The following is a 22,050-nucleotide window of genomic DNA, read 5'->3' on the forward strand; positions in this document are numbered from 1 at the left end:
TTAACAGTACAATTAAAACTGTGATTAATCACAATTGATTTTTTTGAGTTAATTGCATGAGTTAACTGCAATTAATCGACAGCCATACTATAAATGTTGGTCAATAGGTGTATAACCCAATGTTAGTACATGGTTGTAGCTATTTTGGTATAAAGCTGTATATTAAGTACTGCATTTTTTGTTTTCACTCAATTTCTTGTCCCCTCCTTTCCTTTTTTGATGTATATCTGAGGGTATGTCTACACTACAAAATTAGGTCAATTTTGTAGAAGTCGATTTTTAGAAATCGATTTTATACAGTCAATTGTGTATGTCCCCACTAAGCACATTAAGTTGGCGGAGTGTGTCCTTACTATTGTAGCTAGCATTGACTCACAGAGCGGTGCACTGTGGGAAGCTATCCCACAGATCCCGCAGTCCCTGCTGCCCATTGAAATTCTAGGTTAAGCTCGCAATGCCTGATGGGGCTAAAACATTGTTGCGGTTGGTTTTGGGTACATGTTGTCAGTCTCCCCTCCCTCCCTCTGTGAAAGCAACTGCAGACAATCATTTTGTGCCTTTTTTCCTGGGTTATCCCCCGCTCAGCTCACCGCTGCTGTTGCGAGCATTGTAAACATCTTGCGCATTATACTGCAGTATGTGCAGAACCTCACTAAGAGACGGCAGCATGAGGAGGACATGGACACAGACGTTCCTGAAAGCAATTGGGACATCATGGCAGCAGTGGGGCTGGTTGATACAGTGGAATGCCAATTCTGGGCCTGGCAAACAAGCAGAGACTGGTGGGACCGCATACTCTTGCAGGTATGGGATGATTCCCAGGGGCTGCGAAACTTTCGCATGCGTAAGGCCACTTTCCTGGAACTCTGTGAGTTGCTTTCCCCTGCCCTGACGTGGAGGAATTCTGAGATGAGAGCTGCCCTGACAGTTGAGAAGTGAGTGGCGAAAGCCCTGTGGAATCTTGCAATGCCTGACTGCTACCGGTCACTCAGGAATCAATTCGGAGTGGGCAAACCTACTATGGGGACTGCTGTGATTCAAGTAGCCAATGAAATCACTGATGTTCTGCTATCAAGGGTAGTGACTCTGGGAAATGTGCAGGTCCTAGTGGATAGCTTTGCTGCAATGGGTTTCCTAACTATGGTGGGGCGATAGATGGAATGCATATCCCTATCTTGGCACCGGAGCACCTTGCCAACCAGTACATAAACTGCAAGGGGTACTTTTCAATGGTGCTGAAAGCACTGGTGGATCACAAGGGACGTTTCACCGACATCAATGTGGGATGGCCGGGAAAGGTGCATGACGCTCGCATCTTTAGGAACTCTGGGCTGTTTGAGCAGCTGCAAGAAGGGACTTACTTCCCAGACAAGAAAATTACTGTTGGGGATGTTGAAATGTTAATAGTTATCCTCGGAGTCCCAGCCTACCCCTTGCTCCCATGGCTCATGAAGTCATACACAGGCAGCCTGGACAGTAGTAAGGAGCGGTTCAACTATAGGCTGAGCAAGTGCAGAATGGTGGTAGAATGTGCCTTTGGACGTTTAAAAGCTAACTGGCGCTGTTTGCTGACTAGGTTAGACCTCAGCGCAACCAATATTCCCATTGTTATTACTACTTGCTGTGTCCGCCATAATATCTGTGAGAGTAAGGGGGAGATGTTTATGGTGGGGTGGAAGGTTGAGGCAAATCACCTGGCTGCCAATTTTGAACAGCCAGACACCAGGGCGATTAGAAGAGCACAGGTAGGCGCGCTGCTCATCAGAGAGGCTTTGAAAACCAGTTTCATGACTGGCCAGGCTATGGTGTGACAGTTGTGTGTGTTTCTCCTTGATGCAAAACTGCCCTCTTTGTTGATTTTAATTCCCTGTAAGCCAACCACCCTTCCCCCCGGCTTCGATCACAGCTGTCAAAGGAAATAAAGTCACTATTGTTTTGAAACCAGGCATTCTTTCTTTATTAATTAAAAAAAAAAAGGGGGAAATAACTGATAAGGTTGCCCGTGTGGGGTGGGAGGGGGGGGAGGAGGGAAGGACAAGGGCACATTGCTTATTGTAGCCACACTACAAATCAAAACTGTTTGAATGACAGGCTCCTGTTGCTTGGGCCATCCTCTGGAAAGTGGAGTGGCTGGGTGCCCGGAGCCTCCCCTCCTGCCCCCCTTCGTTCTTGGGCATTTGGGTGAGGAGGATATGAAACTTGGGGAGGAGGGCAGGTGGTTGTACAATGGATGCAGCGGCAGTCTGTGCTCTTGTTGGCTTTCCTGCAGCTCCACCAGACACCTGAGCATGTCTGTTTGCTCCCCCATTAGCCTCAGCATTGCATCCTGCCTCTTCTCATCATGCTCACTTAATGCTTTCCTGGACTCTGCCACTGAATGCCTCCATACATTCAGCTGTGCCCTATCAGTGCGGGAGGACTGCATGAGCTCGGAAAACATGTCATCGTGAGTGCATTTTTTTCGCCTTCTAATCTGCAATAACCTCAGGGACGAAGATGATGGGGGAGCATAGAAACATTTTGCACCTGCAGCAGATAAAAAGGGAGAGTAAAATTTAAGACGATACATTTCTGAGAACAAAAGAGAGACTCTTTCACAGTGAATCAAGCAATTCACAGTAGACAACACATGTGCTTTAGGTACAAGGTCGAATTTTGCCTTTTATACTGAGTGCCTGCCGGTATGGTGACACATCGCACACGGCTGGGCAACAGAATTCAGTTTTCAGGCAGCCGTGGTAAGCCAAAGGGTATGCGGGTTTGGCTTCTTCTAACGCCTTCATAACGTGGGACTGTTTTCAAACTGCAGTGTCCTCCTTTCCCATAGCAAGCAGTGCTGGTTGGGTTTGCCATTTAAAAGGTGGGGCTGTGGTTTTCAGGTGGATGTGCAGCACACACCTCCCCCAACACCTCCGCGTGGCTATTTGGGATGATCCCTTCACCCCTCCCCGTGCTGCGTGGCTATGGGATGATCCCTTTTAGCCAAGTGCAAACAGCCCAGCATGAACGGGGTCCTTTTACTGTTCCCTTACAAAAATTCCCCTATTTCAACCAGGTGACCATGAATGATATCACTCTCCTGAGGCTAACACAGAAAGATAAAGACCTAATGTTGCTTTAATGCGACCAAAACCCAGGACCATTCGCTGCCATGCTTCATGCTGCAATGATTTCAGACTACTTGCTACTGGCTTTGTGTGGTAAAGTGGTAAGTGTCCTCCTGTGGAGGATGAAATATGGCAGCCCTTCCCAGAAACCTTCTGCAAAGCATTTCAGAGTACCTCCAGGAAAGCTTCATGGAGATGTCTCTGGAGGATTCACGCTCCATCCCCTGACACGTTAACAAACTTTTCCAGTAGCTGTACTGGCTGTGAATGCATCCCAATTCTTCAAGGCAAATCAAACATTAAACACTATTGCTTTTAGACCCTGTTCTGTAGTTACAAATGTGCACTCACCAGTGGTGCCTTCTCTGGCTTCAGGGTCGGGGATCCCACCTTGGGAGGGTATTGGCTCCAGGGTGATAAAAAGGTTCTGGCTGCTGGGGAGAACGGATTCATTGCTTGCCTGCTGCGCATTCTTCTCCTCCTCCTCATCCACAAAATCCTCCTCCATGTTGCGTGAGACTCCCCCCTTGCAGGTGTCCACGGACAGTGATGGGGTAGTGGTAGGGTCCCCCCCAGAATCCCATGAAGCTGGCATATATGGGGCTCTGACCCAGAGAGACCTTTTGCCTCCTCTGTCTTTTGGTAGGTTTGCTTGAGCTCCTTGACTTTCATGCGGCACTGTTGTGTGTCCCTGTTGTAGCCTCTGTCCATCATGCCCTGTGCGATTTTGGCATTGTGACGGGGCAAGGCCAGATGGCTATGGAAAAGTAGTGGAAGATAGATATATTAGCTCCAGGCTAAACAAATCCCTGGTACCAGGATAAGCGAAATGGAAGCTGCTCCAGGTCAATTAAGACACCTGGGGCCAATTAAGAACTTTCCAGAAGGCAGGGAGAAGGCTAGGTTGATTGGGACACCTGAAGCCAATCAGGGGCTGGCTGAAACTAGTTAAAAGCCTCCCAGTTAGTCAGGTGGGTGTGCATGTCAGGAGCTGTGGAAGGAAGTTGCACTGTTGGAGAGACTGAGTAGTACACACCATATCAGGCACAAGGAAGGAGGCCCTGAAGTAAGGGTGAAGTGGAGCTTGAGGAAGTGAGGGCTGCTATGAGGGAAGTAGCCCAGGGAATTGTACATGTCATGTTTCTAAAAGGTCAGCTACCATAGCTGATACTATTAGGGTCCCCGGGCTGGAGCCCAGAGTAGAGGGTGGGCCTGGGTTCCCCCCCCACCTTTGCCCCCTGATTAATCACTGAGACTGGGAGACAACAGAGACTGTGCAAGGAAGGATAACTTCTCCTCACCTCCCTCACTGGCTTATGATGAAAATGGCTCAGTAGACTGTGACACTTGTCTCTAGAGAGAGAGACAAGGGTTACGTGGAGGGTCACAGTGAGCCTCTGAGGCTAGCGACATCTGCCAGGAAACGCGGGACCCATGGAGGCAAGGACAGAGCTTTGTCACAGCATATATATGAGCATTTCTTCTTTTTGATTGGAGTTCTGCCTGCACAGATTCTTCTCCCCATGCAGCAATCAGATCCAGTGTCTCCCGTTCGCTCCATGCTGGAGTTCATTTGCGATTCTGGGAGGACTGCATGGTCACCTGTGCTGCTGAGCTCACCATGCTGACCAAACAGGAAATGAAATTCAAAATTTCCTGGGACTTTTCCTGTGTACCTGGCTAGTGCATCGGAGTTGAAAGCACTGTCCAGAGCGGTCACATTGGAGCACTCTGCGATAGCTCCCGGAGGCCAATAACGTCGATTTGCGTCCGTATTACCCCAAATTTGACCTAGCAAGGTCAATTTTAGTGCTACTCCCCTCGCCGGGGAGGAGTACAGAAGTCAATTTTAAGAGCCCTTTAGGTCAATGGAACGGGGTTGCTTGTGTAGACGCATTCATTATAAAATTGACCTAACACGGCTAAATTTGACGTAACCCTGTAGTGTAGACCAGGGCTCAGGCTCTCAGTAAAGATTCATCAAGACACTTTTGTTTACTCTCACTAACTTTATTACACTAGTGACCTCTACCTTTATCCCACTTTTTTTTCTTATTCTCCTTTCCACACTTACCCTCTCCTTCTTTCCTTGTTGTAACTTTTCCCAGTAATTCCTCATTTTGTCTTTCTTTAATTTGTTTGCCACATTTGCTATTCTTGTTTCAATGTATTGCCTCCAGCTACCTGGTGTTAATTAGGATACATTGAGAAAATGTTGCCAATTTGAGAAATTTTATCATGAGACTCACGATAAAGCCCTAGTTGTTACATCAATATTGACTTTTAAAAAAAATCTCTAGCCCTCCTGACAGAGATCAGCTTAAAACATGACCCCGAATTACCTCAATACTCATGATGTCTCTATATTTTTAAGCAAACAGCATGTCTTTCAGGAGGCCTGCCACAAGATTTTTTTTAAATGCTTATACTGCTTTCTGTTCATAAAAATCACCATCACTAACTCTTCAGACTTGAATATTGATGGCCAAACCATATCTGAGTAATTTCTTAATATCTGCTGGAAATGACATTTTTAAACAGTTTCTGCAGAAATTGTTGTACTAAGAGTAGGGTAGGAGATATAAAAGCACAAATTAATCTGCAGAAAATTCTTTTCCTTGATTGACTCTTTTCAAAGTATAATAGTTTGAACTTCTATGATACTTTCCTCTGAGAATCTCCGGTTTGCTTACGAGCATTAATAAATGAAGCCTCAAAACAATCCTTTGCACCATACAAATATTAATTAGCCCCATCCTGCAAAGGGCTTAATGAGCAGAGGTTAAGTTGCAAATTTTCACAAGAGGCTTCAGTGTAATGTTTCTCAGGGCAGACAAGTCTGCCGTGGAGCAAGGAAACCGTTGTCTTGAGGCTTCCAGCCTGTACTGTAACCAATGATCCTGCTATCTCTGTGACGAGATAACTGGCTTTGTGGATGAGAGGAAAGCAGTGGACATGTTATTCCTTGACATTAGCAAAATTTTTGATACTGTCTCCCACAGTATTCTTGCCAGCAAGTTAAAGAAGTATGGGCTGGATGAATGGACTATAAGGTGGATAGAAAGCTGGTTAGATCGTCGGGCTCAACAGCTAATGATCAATAGCTCCACGTTTAGTTGGCAGCCGGTATCAAGAGGAGTGCCCCAAGGTTGGTCTTGGGGCCAGTTTTGTTCAATATCTTCATTAATGATCTGGAGGATGGCGTGGACTGCACCCTCAGCAAGTTTGCAGATGACACTAAACTGGGAGGAGTGGTAGATATGCTGGAGGGTAGGAATAGGATACAGAGGGACCTAGACAAATTAGAGGATTGGGCCAAAAGAAATCTGATGAGATTCAACAAGGACAAGTGCAGAGTCCTGCACTTAAGATGGTAGAATCCCATGCACTGCTACAGACTAGGGACCGAATGGCTCAGCAGCAGTTCTGCAGAAAAGGACCAAGGGGTTACAGTGGACAAGAAGGTGGATATGAGTCAACAGTGTGCCCTTGTTGCCAAGAAGGCTAACAGCATTTTGGGCTGTATAAGTAGGCGCATTGCCAGCAGATCGAGGGACGTGATTGTTCCCCTCTATTCGACATTGATGAGGCCTCATCTGGAGTACTGTGTTCAGTTTTGGGCTCCACACTACAAGAAGGATGTGGAAAAATTGGAAAGCATCCAGCGGAGGGCAACGAAAATGATTAGGGGACTGGAATGCATGACTTATGAGGAGACGCTGAGGGAACTAGGATTGTTTAGTCTGCAGAAGAGAAGAATGAGGGGGGATTTGATAGCTGCTTTCAACTACCTGAAAGGGGGCTCCAAAGAGGATGGATCTAGACCAGTGGTTCTCAAAGCTGGTCCGCTGCTTGTTCAGGGAAAGTCCCTGACGGGCCGGACTGGTTTGTTTACTTGCTGCATCCGCAGGTTTGGCCGATCGCGGCTCCCACTGGCCATGGTTCGCCACTCCAGGCTAATGGGGGCTGCGGGAAACGGTGCGGGCCAAAGGACGTACTGGCCGCCCTTCCTGCAGCCCCCATTGGCCTGGAGCAGCGAACTGCGGCCAGTGGGAGCTGCGATCGGCCGAACCTATGGACACGGCAGGTAAACAAACTGGTCTGGCCTGCCAGAACAAGCGGCGGACCGGCTTTGAGAACCACTGATCTGGACTGTTCTCAGTGGTAGCAGATGACAGAAAAAGGAGTAATGGTCTCAAGTTGCAGTGGGGGAGGTTTAGGTTGGACATTAGGAAAAACGTTTTTACTAGGAGGGTGGTGAAGCACTGGAATGGGTTACCTGGGGAGGTGGTGGAATCTCCTTCCTTCAAGGTTTTTACGGTCAGGCTTGACAAAGCCCTGGCTGGGATGATTTAGTTGGGGATTGGTCCTGCTTTGAGCAGGGGGTCGGACTAGATGACCTCCTGAGGTCCCTTCCAACCCTGATATTCTATGATTGCGTGATTCTATTTTTTGAAACTCCTGGAAAAACTTTTACTCACCTGAATGGTGTTGGATCAGTTCCTGGACTAAAGGTTGCTGTCCCTGTATTGTTCCTGCTAATAGTTGATGTTGCAAAATTTACTTGCAGAGTCCTTTTTCACAGGCTCTATAGTCCCTGTTCACAGACGTATAACTTCCTGAAACATTCACCTTGTCCCATGGTAAGATAGGTATACGCATAAGTTGATGAAACCTTAATTCTTGACTTGTAAATCTGCATTATGGCCCTTAATTAACTATCTATATGCAACTACCATCCTCAACTACTCTATAGTAGCTGTGTGTGTAAGTACAAAGCCATATAACTAACTCTAATGATGAAATTGCACTATAAGGATAAAAAGATTTTGAAGCAAATGCCAAATTATGAACATCTCAAAAAACGTCATGTTGGGGTGTACTAACCTTGCACCAGGAAAAAGCTTTGGGTTCAGGCATCCCTGCTCTACCACACCTGCAAGACATGACAGTTGTGGAGAAGCAGCCTTAAAAGGGAGTAGTCTGGTTCAGAAGGGCCCAGCCCTTGAAGGTGGGCATACCTCTCCCCATTAGCTCCCCAAAGTAGCATTTCAGAGGATGAAGCTACTTGAGCAGTCCTGTGAATGCTGCATGAGAGCGCTGAGGACAGTGTCTCCTGAAGGGCGAGAGGCCAGGCTAGGAACGTGTTTGGACTATTCTTGTCATGCCTTTGCTTTGTTGCCTTTCCTCCAAGGCCTGAAAAGGGCTGGGGAAGAAAGCCTAGGAGGCCACAGTAGGAAGAAGTTGAGGGAAGAATCAGTAGGACTGAAGAGGCAGATCTTAATCACCCGCTACAGGGACCCTGGGCTGGAACACAGAGTAGAGAGTGACTTTTTTCCCCTACAGGCCACCAAGGAAAGGTCTGGTGAAGGCCCAAGACAAGGGTCATACGGGCTAGTTGGCTTAGACTGGGTACAAGGCTGCCATACTGCTAGTGGACTGGACTCTGACTTCCCTGGGAAGGGGTGAGGAGTAAAATGTGACATTAATGTAAAATGTGGACAGAGCCACAAGGCTAAGGGGACTTGAATGACTGGTCATCGGGGCAGTGGAGAGGAAAAACCCTTCATCACCTCATTCAGCCACAAGGTAGTGTAGTGGCTGGTGAGTCACCATCTTTAGCCCCTAATGAAGACTAAAGTACTTTATTAACTACTGTCTCATAACAGGAGGACACCATTTAGCATTAACATGTAATCTTGCTTTGTCTGATTTAAATGCTTTATTGTACAACCTCCATGTTATAGTTAAAGCTTTTTGCATGTTAATAAACATTTTTCTCAAAAGCAATAATGGGTTATTAGTTCCTTTCACTTAAATTTGTTAACCAGAACCATGGAAATCGTGTTACCTTGGTTACAAAATAGACTCTAAAAGATACTTGATTATGGCAAAATGCCAGGTCTGCTATAGTGAAGTTGGGTGTACTTTTCTGTTTATAGTTAAAAATCAATATATCTCCAACAGGCTCTGTTTTGTTGTTCTCAATAGCTTTTCAGCTACTGTGGGTCCTTTGTGGTAGTGCATGCGCTATGCTTTTCTGGCAGTATGGGTCCTGACCCCTCAGAGGCAAATGAATAACACAGCTCTGCAGATGCTGCATCCATTCATTCATTTCAGGTTTCCCTTTTCAACTGCTAACAAATTGGGAGCCTTCGCTCTTGTCCACTTTCTTTAGCTCCTTTTTTGTTTGGAAAATGACCTGTCTGAATCACAAGGCTAGCCTATTAACTGTGGAGCTCATTCTTTAAGGCGGACTTATTTTGCTTTCAAATCAGACTAAAATTTTACACTTGAAATTTAATTATCTGTATTGTCATTAGGCTGGAATCCTTAGACAGTTCTGCTCTCTGATTTTCCCAGTGTTCAGAAAATGAGTAAGTGATACTGGTTATGAGAATCTGAAGGTGATTCTGTCCTGGGTGTCTTCCATCAATTGGATACATTTAGCTGGAAGGGAAAATGATGTCTTGGCTCCTAAGACGGAACTACAAGGATGCTTGGAATTTAAATGATTTTACGAATACTTAAAGAAGGAAAAGCACAGGAGCTTGAAGATACCATTCAAAAGTGACTTTTTTTGGAAAGGTTAGATTGTACTGAAGAGAATTGTGCAATAAGTTAAATCTGATCAATTAAGTTAAAGGCTTAATATAAGTTTATGAAATAGTCTCTATACAAAGTGTATGACCCTACTGGGAGGAGGAGAATGCACATTTATGAAAAGTGTTGCATATTTTTCTATAGGTGGAAAAGAGGATGACATCTTTTTGAGGAAGAGCTGTGTGTTTGCTTCTGACATTTGAAGCTGAAATTTTCAAAGCTTCATAAGGAATTTGAATGTCCATTGATTTATTGGGAATTGGTCCTCCAGATGCCATCAACAGGCTTAAAGAGTCTCAAATTTAATCTCTAGAGCTGCAATCCTGCCTCAGAATTTGCTAGTCTGGGTCATATTTTCTCTGAGTATTACCACTGTATATAGACATAATGTATGGGTGCAGGTATGTGTGCTAATAGATCTGTGGCTAAATCTTTGTTGCCTGTGGGATATACTGATGAGAGTATTTCCACTGATTGCAAATGTTTGTTGACTTACTTAGAATTTTGTAAGAGTTCATTTGGGGCAGTGGTTCTCAAACTGTGGGTCGGAACCCCAAAGTGGGTCGCAACCCCATTTTAATGGGGTTGCCAGGGCTGGCTTAGATTTGCTGGGGCCTAGGGCTGAAGCCCAAGCCCCACCAGCAGGGTCCAAACCTGAAGCCTGAGGGCTTCAGCCCTGGGCATCGGGGTCACGTTACAGGCCCCCTGCCTGGGACTGAAGCCCTTGGGCTTTGGCTTCAGCCTCCCACACCCGTGGGGGCACGGCTCTGGCAGGCTGACTTCAGTCCTCCCTCTTGGGGTCGTGTAGTAATTTTTGTTTACAAAAGGAGGGGGTCACGGTGCAATGAAATTTGAGAACCCCTGATTTGGGGCATATACTGCTATATGAGGTGTTTTCTGAGTTAATGATTCATGTTGACTTTGTACTTATGTAGGCATGGGTTCAAAGACTTTTGCGGAGGCCATATACCAGTTCCATGAATTTCCATGGTATTACTCATTTGAGTAAGGAAACATGATTTGGCCCTTAATGTTTAACATCTTCTAAACATGTTGAGAGCAAGGACACTTACAGGTGTCAGTATTACAAAGCCTTATAACATAGTGAAGAAGATGATACTGTGATCATGTATAACTCAGTGAGGTAAAAGTGCTTTTGTGCAAGGGTTACAACAGTAGGGCCACAGAGTGAGTTTTTGTTTTTTGAGTTTTTGATGCAGTATAGCCTAACAATTTGCTGTCACATATATGAGCATATTCTGGACAACTTTATGGAATTAATTTTAGGAGTTCATTGTATTAAAAATGCAAATGTTTATGTACTGGTAAGGGATTATATTTGTGTCCATCGGGGAGGAAGACTGGACCACACCCTGCGGAAACTAAGCACAGTTGGGAGCCATACAGCAAGTTGACTCAGATTTAGTGCTTCCAGAGAGCTACCACCCCCTAGAGAGAGACTCACAAACACTTGCACATCTACCAATGTGATATATGCCATCATGTGCCAGCAATGCCCCTCTGCCATGTACATTGGTCAAACCGGACAGTCCCTGTGTAAAAGAATAAATGGACACAAATCAGATGTCAAGAATTATAACGTCCAAAAACCAGTCGGAGAACACTTCAGTCTCTCCGGTCACTCAATTACAGACCTAAAAGTCGCAATATTACAATAAAAAAACTTCAAAAACAGATTCCAATGAGAGACTGCTGAATTGGAATTAATTTGCAAACTGGACACCATTACATTAGGCTTGAATAAAGACTGGGAGTGGATGGGTCATTACACAAAGTAAAACTATCTCCCCATGTTTATTCCCCCCGCCCCCACTGTTCCTCTCTCGTTCTTGTCAACTGCTGGAAATGGCCCATCTTTATCACTACAAAAGGTTTTTTTTCCTCTCCTGCTGGTAATAGCTCACCTTACCCGATCACTCTGGTTACAGTGTGTATGGTAACACCCATGGTTTCATGTTCTCTGTGTATATAAAATCTCCGCACTGTATTTTCCACTGCATGCATCCGATGAAGTGAGCTGTAGCTCACAAAAGCTTATCCTTAGGGAAGGGTTGGCAGGACTTTGGTCTACTGAGCCCCCATAAGGCTAAGGGGGCTTGTTCTGCAGCTGTGATGGACTTGTGACCACAGGAGACACTCTGTGTGGGATTTCAAGGACTAATCACCAGCCAGTGCCCTTGTTGGCATCAGGGGGTGCTCTCTGTGATTAGCATGTGTGTAGGCTCTTTGATTGGCTTTAATATGTTTTCTCTCTAATGCTTCCACCTTAAGAACAAATGAGTTTGCTTACAAAGGGCAGCCTGCATGGTAACTGAACTGTTGTAATTACACTGTTTACCATCTCTGAGAAGAGAAGTGAAGCAGGCCTGCTTACGCAGTCGGTCCTTTGCTGGGTAATTCACAGTGTAGGCAGGAAGCTGTGCAGCCTAGAAATACCTCAGTCAGGATAGGGGGAAATGTGTGTCTCTGCCCAAGAGAGGTGACATCTGAGGAGCCTGGAGCCTAGAGTTGGTGCCCTTGCTGGACCATAGATGGATATGTGCTTCTATACAAGAAAATATACCGGTAGTGGTTTTACTTGAAAAAGTGCATCTTGCGTATTAGATATTCTGTAGGGGCTCTGAAATACCTGTGAACTGATACACAATTCAAAGTAAAGGAGTACTTGTGGCACCTTAGACTAACAAATTTATTTGAGCATAAGCTTTCGTGAGCTACAGCTCATTTTATTGGATGCATCCGATGAAGTGAGCTGTAGCTCACAAAAACTTATGCTCAAATAAATTTGTTAGTCTGTATCCATAAAAAGAAAAGGAGTACTTGTGCCATCTTATAGACTAACACGGCTGCTACTCTGAAACAATTCAAACGGAAGTGTTCGTGTGCTCGCACATCTGGTGCTTTGTAGGCAAAGAGAGAGACCATGAAAAGATGCAGAGGAAAGCACAACTCTCTTAACTGCCATCACATTTCTTGTATGAACTTGTCGAACCTTTCTTTTTGAGGTTTGTAAAGCTAATCTAGATTTCCATTACATTGGGTGGGAGAGATGGAGAGGGAAATTAACAGTGTTTCTTAAGCATCATAAAATATTACAATATACCTAACAATTCTCACTTTGAGTATTTTGTTAAGCACTTAAGTACTTATCACACTGAACAAAAGTTCCTAAAAATAGCTGTATAAGTTGCTTGGCTTTATTCTTGATTTTTTTTTTGGAGGCCTTAAAGATCTGCTACTTCTGAAAACTAACTGCTGAAAATATTTGAAGAGGAAAAACTAAACATTCAATAACCATTTCAGTGTGTAACTGAGCAGGACTAAGAGGAAAGAGGAGCGTAGGGCTGGCAGAAAACAAGCACAAAAATGCATAATAGTACTTTTTCAGTAGTCCAAAGATCAAGGTCTTGATTAAAGATTTGTGCAAGAAGCTTCTTTTCTGAGTTTCTGTATCACTCAAAGAGTCATAGCTGACAAAGAGGCAAAGATTTCTGTTCACTTGAGGCCTTCATTAATAGGAGTAAACAGAAATCAAGATAAGGCGTGTTTAAAATGACTTATACAAATGGTTACGTTGGCCATTGAGCATGATTATTTCTAAACCAAGCAGTGTTGTACATAAACAATATTACCTTAACAACAGAGAGGTTGGCTGTTAGCTGTATTTCCATGGCGCATGCTCCAAAGACAGTAAATTATGGTGGTTAGTGGCTATGATTTCTGAATCAGTTCAGCTTTGCCTGTAATTAGTAAAAGCACACATCAGTTCTTGCTTCAGGAAACACAAATCTAGACTTTGACAGCTGCTGGCTCTCTCAGAGGCCTGTTAGTAAAGAAGACTATTGGATGAGGAATGTAGCAGCTCAAGCAAATCTATAAGGCATGTGGATTGAAAACTGACACCTCTTGATGCTTATAGTATCCTACATTGATTTAATGCAATGTTTAGGCCTGGAAGAAAACAACTTTGGAAACAAAGTGTCACCAGAGTTTTAAAGGTAAGGAAGACTGAAGTGTGGACAAAGTTCATACTTACATAAAAAATATCTCATAATGCAATAACTTGAAGATTTGTCCGACAAATTAAAAAAAAATCTAAGGAAGGAACAATTGCAAATAATTTGTTAAGAACAGTGAGCAGTTGGTCTGGTTTTTCTGTTTGTGTGATTTGGGTGCAAGATTTAAATGGCCCAAGATTTAAATCTTTTTTTTTTTTTAAAGTTTAGGATTAATAGGACACATTTGGGACTAGAACTGACTTGTTGCGACATTAGAGAAGTCACTTTACCTTACTTTGGCATCAACATGTAAAATGGCAATATGACTTGGTTAAACTTGGATGTTGAAGAATAAATTCAGTCAATTATATTAAATACTTAAAGATCCTTTAATTCAAGGTGCGTTAGAAGAGAAGTTACTTTAACACACGGTTTTTGGATTAGCTTGATGTGATTATAGGTGGTCAGAAAGGCTACTTAGTGCAGGTTTCATATTCAAAAGTATATTAAAGGAGTTCTCCGAGAGCCCAGCACAAAACACCGAATGTACAACACACAAACTGCTTTGAGACTTTTAGTTTGGAAGTGAATTTTTACAACACATGAACCACATGTTTTCTTCCATAGAAAGGATCTTGCTAAACTAAAAAGTTTTGACTTCTTGTCCAGGTACAATATTTTCAGGTTGTCGTTATCTTCTGAAGAAGATGATTTTCAGGTAAGAAACTAAATGTAAAGGGTAATTTGAAATCATTTCAGTGAAAAATGCTTTATTTTTAAAGTTCATTCTCATGCAGTTTTGCTAACGCTCTGGTGGACTGCGCTACAGCTCACTACAAGTTCCATAGTACCCTTTCATGAAATGCCTAGTGTGGTATAGATTAACACTCCGCTTTGCCATGCACTAACTCACCATGAAGAGACGCCCTCAATATATTTACTGGTATAGCAAAATATGTATAAGTCCAATTCAAATATCTCTTATGTGTGCTTAAGTAATTTGCTCTTCTTGTGAAACAGGACCTTCTCAAATGGTGGTCCCATTATACTGTAAAGAGTGCGGCTGTTTAAAGTTGCAGGACAACTTCTGATTATCCTTTAAGCAAGAAAAGAGAATTGATGCTGGAACAAGGTTTCATGACAATTAAAATAATTTTGCCTGAAAATGGCAAGATGGGAGGGGGGTATGAGGTTAATACTGAAGTACTTGAACTTCAAGTATCAGAGGGGTAGCTGTGTTAGTCTGTATCCACAAAAACAATGAGGAGTTTGGTTGCACTTCAAGCCCCTGACAGGAGAAACTGCTCAGTGCTGGGCCCTGGTAGATCTGTGCTTTGGCTCATGGGATGAGATGCGCCTGGCAATCCAAGTCCCCATTGGCGGTGTTCAGGCTGCTTAATGTTGAAATGTCTGGGTTGCTGAGTGCATAATTGCTACTGTCAATATTGTGGACTCCTGTGATAAATTACATATAACTCTGGGTCCCTCTGGACTGTCTAGTGTCTGTCAGGTAGAGTTTGGATATGGTACTGGTCTGCACAAGCAAGCATTCAGGTGTGATTGTGCCTTAGCTCCACCATGGCTAGCATGTATGCCTTGCATGTAGTATATTCAAATTGCAACTACTGGTGTAGACTTGTCATAAAATAAACTGTTTTGCACTTTAGTTGTGGCTATTGATCCCTGATTCATATCAGCGATAGGGTTTGGGGCATCCTGCTCTCTTCTTGGATCCTTTGCCTTCCATTAACACAAACTCTGGCTTGATACATGTGGATACCTTTCCTGAATAGCTGTGTCTGGAACCATTTACTCACCATTTCCACTCTACTTCTGTGGCAGCTGTTGTATTTATTATGCTTTACTTTAGATATTGGCTAGTTGCCTGTTCCATGCTTTTTATCATCTTGGTTGCTGTGAGCTCAAGGACTTTCGAATAAACCTGATGACGGTATGATGATGGTGTACTGTTCGTCTCTACCTAATGCTTTGTGTGTGTTGTGGTAGCTCTTCTTTTCTTGTCTGCGGACGGAAGGTCAGGTATGCACAAGTAATTCATTTTTCTGAACACAATTTTAAATACTCTTGATGTGCCAGCTTGTCCAGTAGGGGATTATTTTCTGCAAGAGCTGAAATTGACTGACTTCCACCGGGAAGGGTTGTGTACCAGAAATCAGGTTGGTCATTAGTCTACATTACTAAAAAAAACCTTGACAAGCAACAACAAAAAATGTAGTAGGCTCTTCAGTTTTTTAGTAGTTGTGCATTATCAGCAGTGACTTGTGGATCTCTTTTTTTCTACAATGGGACACCTCCATTACAGTGTAGTTTTCTGTTCTACTGCCTTATGCACACATGGAAACATAATTACAAACACAGTTAAAACTGGTTCTCCTGCTGGTAAGTAGGACGCGAAGAGAGCTTTCATAATGAAAAGCACCCATTAAATGACACCTTTGGCAAATGTTACAGTGGCCTAAGTGAGAGGATGATTATCCTCCCTATTCTAGGGGTGGTTTAAATGAAGAGTGTTTTAAAAGCAGATAAAAACCGAGTTCCTTACATTGCCATCATGAACGTTTGCTCTACCTTTGATTGTATTGTTTGCAAGAACTCAGAAAGAAAGCTGCATAGCAAGATTGATTGCTATTGGATTCTCAAACAAATCTGTCAGTAAGAGCTCCATTTGCTGTCATGGTGAAATAATCTAACTCAAATGTTTGGTTTGTCAAGTCTAGGCTTGTTTGTGCTGAAAGGCTCCACATAGAAGCTCGTGATAATGCTAATAATAATAATTGATGTATGGAGATTAAATAGGAAATGAATGTAAACTAGGTTTTATGTAAAACGTCTTAAATCTCAAAATGTAATACACATGTTAAAAATACAGACAGGACACATTAAAGACTTGACTTTACCTTATGCTTGGACATTTGCCAGTGTTGGTAGAGGTAGAGGAGTTGTTGAGTTTTCATTAGAAGTACTTCACCAGCTGTACCTGAAATTGGCTAAGGCTCTATTTTTTGTTTCTCTAAGCAGACACCATAGATTCCTAATACAATTAGCTTTTCCTTTCTAGTTAGGGACCTGAACCTAAAAGAAGACATATACTTTTTCCTGTTGTATTTTTGACCGTCAAAGAGGGAATACCTCCTGTAGGCAACATTGAGCCCTTCAGAAGGGAATCATATACAGATTTCAGCTGAAGCAAGCTTTAGAGCTTTGTCTGGAGGTATAAAATGTTAGTATACACTTTTGAGTGGATATAAAAGGTCTACAAAAATTATACCCTTGGGTAGCCTTTGGGACTACATGGAGGACAGGAGTCTCCTCAAGTCCCCTCCAGACCCCATTTCAGGTCCTTATACTGTCTTCCTCTCCACTCCCCGGCAGATGCCTAAGTGGGTTCTTAGAGCAAACAAAAGAAAAGTCCTTTCCCCTCTTTCTTCCCTTATGGGAGAGGGGACTCTGTAGGAGAATAAAGAGAAGAAAGGGGTGAGCTGGATCTCAGGCTGTCTTATTAGGTCAGCCCTATGGGCTTAGTCTAAAATGGGGTCTACCTCCAGCCCCACCTCATAGGGCATACTGCTCTGAGACTGGGTCTTGAAGCTTTGGGAGTGGTGAGGCTTGTTACTGTCTCCCTCTTGGTGAACCTGTCATGGCTGTGTGAGGTGGAGCAACCCTCTTCCTGTTCACCGCCCCTTCCTATGGCAGGTTTTCCCTTGTAACTTTCCCCCTCACCAGGCAGATCAAGCTTTGCAGGTGTACCTTGTTGGTGTTGAACAGGCCCAGGGGAGCTTGTTTGTCTCCTGTCTGCCTGTGTGAGGGTATGCCCCTTCATAGACTACCTGAATATAAATGTGGCTCATTCTCTACTCACACATTTGTTGCAACTGATTCAATACCACAGGGAAAAATACAAATAGAAGATAATACCTTGTCCAAATGACTTGTGTAAATTTCTCCTGTCAGGGAGAGCTTATGTGTATATTCTCCATATTTGAGAAAGAGCTGTTGAAGTTGGGAAGCAGCTTCCAATCCTTCTTCCTACTAAGTGGATCTGGCAGTTACTCATTTGCTCATGGGTGGGCAGCCATGGGTGGACAACCCATGGGTGGGTTAGGGTTCAACAGTCAAATCTTGAAACTAAACCTGTGTTGACATACTTTTGACAATAGCAAACTCAGGTCATGGTCTCCCTGTGAGGGGGCATACAGGCCCCACACTGGCAAGGAGGAGGTTAATGGGGGACTGGAGACCCAGTTGGCCCCGCATAGCTACACCTGTAGCGGATGTGAGGAGTGGAGAGGGGAGATAAAAGCAGACTCAGCTCAGTTTGGGGCTGACCAGGAAAGAGATCAGAGCTTCGCTTATCTCTCAGTGAGGGAAGCCTGGTTTCAGCCAAGAGTCTGACTGCTTGCTGCTTGGATGCGCCTCCTAGCGGATGAGATGACTGGGCCCAGGAAAGGAGTGGCTGTATGAAGACCAGCCCTGAGTGGAATGGTGGAGTCCTGCTGAAGATTCCTCAGATGAGACTATTTTTGAATTCATAGTGGTCTTTCAGTTATGGACTTAAATACCCAAAGATGGGTGGACTTAAATTGTGACTTGGCCGAGTCATGGGAAGAGGTGGACCACGGACCAGAGCAGCTGTTGGCAAGGGACACCGTATGGGGAAAGCTGTTATGCCATATCCAGCCATGAGGAGGCACTCCAGTGGTAAGTCCACTCTTCCATGTATGCAGTGGAGAATTGTCTTGCCTGGCAGAGTGCAGCACAGATGGAACTGGTTAAACTACACTTGGGTCTTCAATAAGACCTCTCATGCATAGATCTGAAAGGGCTTGAAGAAACTTTCCCCTTTTTACAGATCAAGAACTTGAGACCCAGAAGTGAAGTAACTTGACCAAAGTGGCCACAGCAGAAATAGAAATCAATAGGATAAAGGACAGTGAAAACTCAGTGCCTGATGGAATATCTCTTCAAACAGTAGGACCAGCCTCAACATGCCCATCCCAAATTAGGCTACAGCCTTTAACAGGGTAGGATTATTCACAAATTCTAGTTCAATGGCACTAAAAACTTTAAACTGAAAATAGAATTGTGCATGCATCTGAAATTTGGAGAAAACAGATATGATGCTTCAGAGGTGAAACCATGGGCAGTTCAGGCAAAGCAGCACAATGGTCAAATGTTGCCACAGAAAAACAAAACATCTGATAATTGATTGATGTGCACGCTGTGCCGCAGAGGACGTCCTTCAGGAAGTGTAGAGATGGCAAATTGACTGTACACGCCAGACGCAACATTAAGGTTTCTGGGTCACTTCTGCCTGCAGTAGAAACAAAGCAGCCCAGGACAGGGCAGTCCCAGGCTGCAGCTACACAGAGCAGTAGGAAGTTTTGTTACCCATTTCTGTACACAGTTTCTTTTCATAAGAAAGGGTTTACGTTGACATGGTCTGCTCATCAGTAAGATATTACACAGGCAGCATGCCTCCGTACCTGGCAGGAAATGGTTTTGTTGGTAGTATTTATATTGCAATGTGACAGGGGTGCACATCACGCTCATTAGTGAGCACTGTTGTTTACACTACTATGTTAAGGTTGTCACTGTGCTAGAATGAGAGGATTTGGATACCTGAGTACAGTTGAAAGAGGCAGGAATACTTTTTTCCTGGTAGTTGGGAATGAGCTGTAAGAAATTCATTACACTTCACAAAAGCAGCTATCTTTTTCCTTCTTTCCTGGGCTCTTACCTTCCAAGGGTTGTCCACAGCCATATGGATATAAAAAGACTACTTTGTTTTGAACAATTGCAAATCGTGATTGCATGTCCACTGTTACAGGATGGGCTGGCTCTTTTAATTGCTGGACAGGGTTGAGCACATTCCTGGTTCTGGACTGTTTAAGAAAAGTTTTTCTGGAAACAAGCTGCTGGATAAGACAGGAGGTTGAAACGGGAGGTTCCAGTATGAGACCAGTGAGAAAGCAACAACTGAATGGGTCTTGGGGACAAGAAGTCTGTCAAGGCCTACAGCCAAGACACAAAGGGACCCTAGAGTGGGGAGAAAGTTGGGTGAATATAAAGGCTTGGGATGACAACAGTATCAGCACAAAGCTTGAGATGTGGTAAGGGAACTTGCTCTTGATTAGAACCTCCAAGAGTCACCTAAGAGAGCTTCCTTTGTTACCTTATATATGCCCTACTTAGGCTAAACAGCTCTTGCATCCAAAGTTTTATCAGTGGATCCCTGTATTGAGAGTAAAAGATGGTGGCCCAGGTAGGGGCAAAATTGCAGAAACCCTGCAATTGCAGCCAAGGACTTGAGAAACATTGCTTTAGCCACATAGATCCAATGACGTTCTACCTGCAAAAACCTTTTTGCTCATTTGCTCTGATTTTAGCACCCTCCTTGTAAGCCAAGAATTGGGTATAAAGATAGTGGCTAAATGAAGACAATTTAGTTGTGTTGTGAATAGCTGAATTGGAAACTTTCTTGCTACCCTTGTGACTTCAGTGAAATTCCATCCACATTCAAGAAGGGATCTTCTTGGTAAATTGTCATCTTTATTCTAGGATATAGATGTAATGCGAGATTCCTTAGTATTTTTTTTTAACAAATATTAGATACCTATAGCTTAGGGTGGTTCCCTCTTTACAAATGACAGGAGTTTAAAACATCAAATTTCAAGTTTAAGTGCTTGACTTTCAGTACTGCCTTGTAAACTAAGATCAAAAATCAGGTAACAGCTTTTGAAAACCAGAATAGACTGGTTTAGTTACTCCAGACTTATGGCAGCCCCAGCAATATTCCTTTTGCTGCTGTTAAATTGTGCCCCAAAATTTAGATGCTAGGTACTTGATTTTAAACAAGGGGTAAGGGAAAGCTGACAGATGTGGAGGAGCACATGGTTTGGACAGAGACATCCCTTGGGGGAGGATTTATTAATGGGGATTCTTTATATCCTAGTAATGAGGAGAGGATAGAAGTTGACAAAACACAGGTAGGAACTGAAGTTAAACAGTCAAATGAAAGAGTCCCATTCAGTTACATCTCATGAAGGCAGACAACTAAATATTGGCAAATTCGAAAGTGCTTGTATACAAATGTTTGAAGTCTAAATGCTAAGATGGGTGAACTTGAGTGCTTGGTATTAAATGAGGATATTGATAAAATAAATATCACAGAAACTTGATGGAATGATGACATTCAATGGCACATGGTAATACCAAGGTACAAAATATATAGGAATGACAGAATAGGTTGTGCTGCTGGGGGAGTGGCACTACATGTGAAAGCAAGCACAGAGTCAAATATAATGAATCAATGAATGAATCAACCTGTACCATAGAATCTCTATGGATAGAAATTCCATGCTTGAATAATAAAAGCAGTAATAATAAACTACTGCCCACCTGACCAAGATGGTGACCATGATTGTTAAATGCTCAGGGAGATTAGAGATGTTACAAAAATAAAAATCTCTAATAATAATAATAATGAGGGATTTTAACTATCCCCATACTGAATAGCTACATATCACCTCAGGATGCGGGATGCAGAGATAAAATTTCTAGACATCATTAACGAGTGCTTCTTGGAGCAGCTAGTCTTGGAACCCACAAGGGAAGAGGCAATTCTTGATTTAGTCCTAAGTGGCACACAGGATTTGGCCCAAGAGGTGAATAGAGGTGGACCTCTTAGTAATAGCCACCATAACATAATTACATTTAACATCTTTGTAGGGGGCAAAATACCAAAGAAACTCACCAAAGTAACATTTAACTTCAAAAAGCGGAACTACACAAAAATGAGGAAGCTAGTTAAAGGGACAATCACAAGGATGAAATGGATGCAAGCTACATGGACATATTTAAAAAAATACCTTAATAGAAGCTCAATTTAAATGTATACCCCAAATAAAAAAAATAATCAGAAAGAGGACCAAAAAACCCCAATACCACAATGACTAAACAACAGAATAAAAGAGGCAGTTAAAAGCAAAAAGTGGTCATTTAAAAATTGGAAGTCAAATCCTACTGAGAAAAATAGAAAAGAGTATAAACTCTGGCAAGTCAAGTGTAAAACTATAATTTTTTTAGGCAGGCCAAAAAGAATTTGAAGAGCAACTAGCAAAAGACACACATACTAACAACAAGTTGGAATTTTTGTGGATACCTCTCTGAAAACATGCGCTCTATGTGCAGCGGTAGTCAAAAAAGCGAACAATGTTAGGAACCATTAGGAAAGAGATAGATAATAAGATAGAAAATATAATGATGCTATATAAATTCATGGTATGCCCACACCTTGAATA

At 43.2% G+C, this 22,050-nt stretch overlaps 1 protein-coding gene across 1 annotated transcript in view; it reads left to right on the forward strand.

The window, feature by feature from the left end:
* The first annotated feature begins 9,517 nt into the window (after positions 1 to 9,517).
* Positions 9,518 to 22,050, forward strand: part of DNAH5 (dynein axonemal heavy chain 5) — a 235,436-nt gene continuing 222,903 nt past the window's right edge. Inside the window, exon 1 of the mRNA XM_074945024.1 lies at positions 9,518 to 9,695. The gene's annotated coding sequence lies outside the window, so the exon portion shown is untranslated. The remainder of the gene's footprint in view (positions 9,696 to 22,050) is intronic.

The sequence above is a fragment of the Natator depressus genome, chromosome 2, assembly GCF_965152275.1.
Source record: "Natator depressus isolate rNatDep1 chromosome 2, rNatDep2.hap1, whole genome shotgun sequence".
Taxonomy (NCBI): Eukaryota; Metazoa; Chordata; order Testudines; family Cheloniidae; genus Natator; species Natator depressus.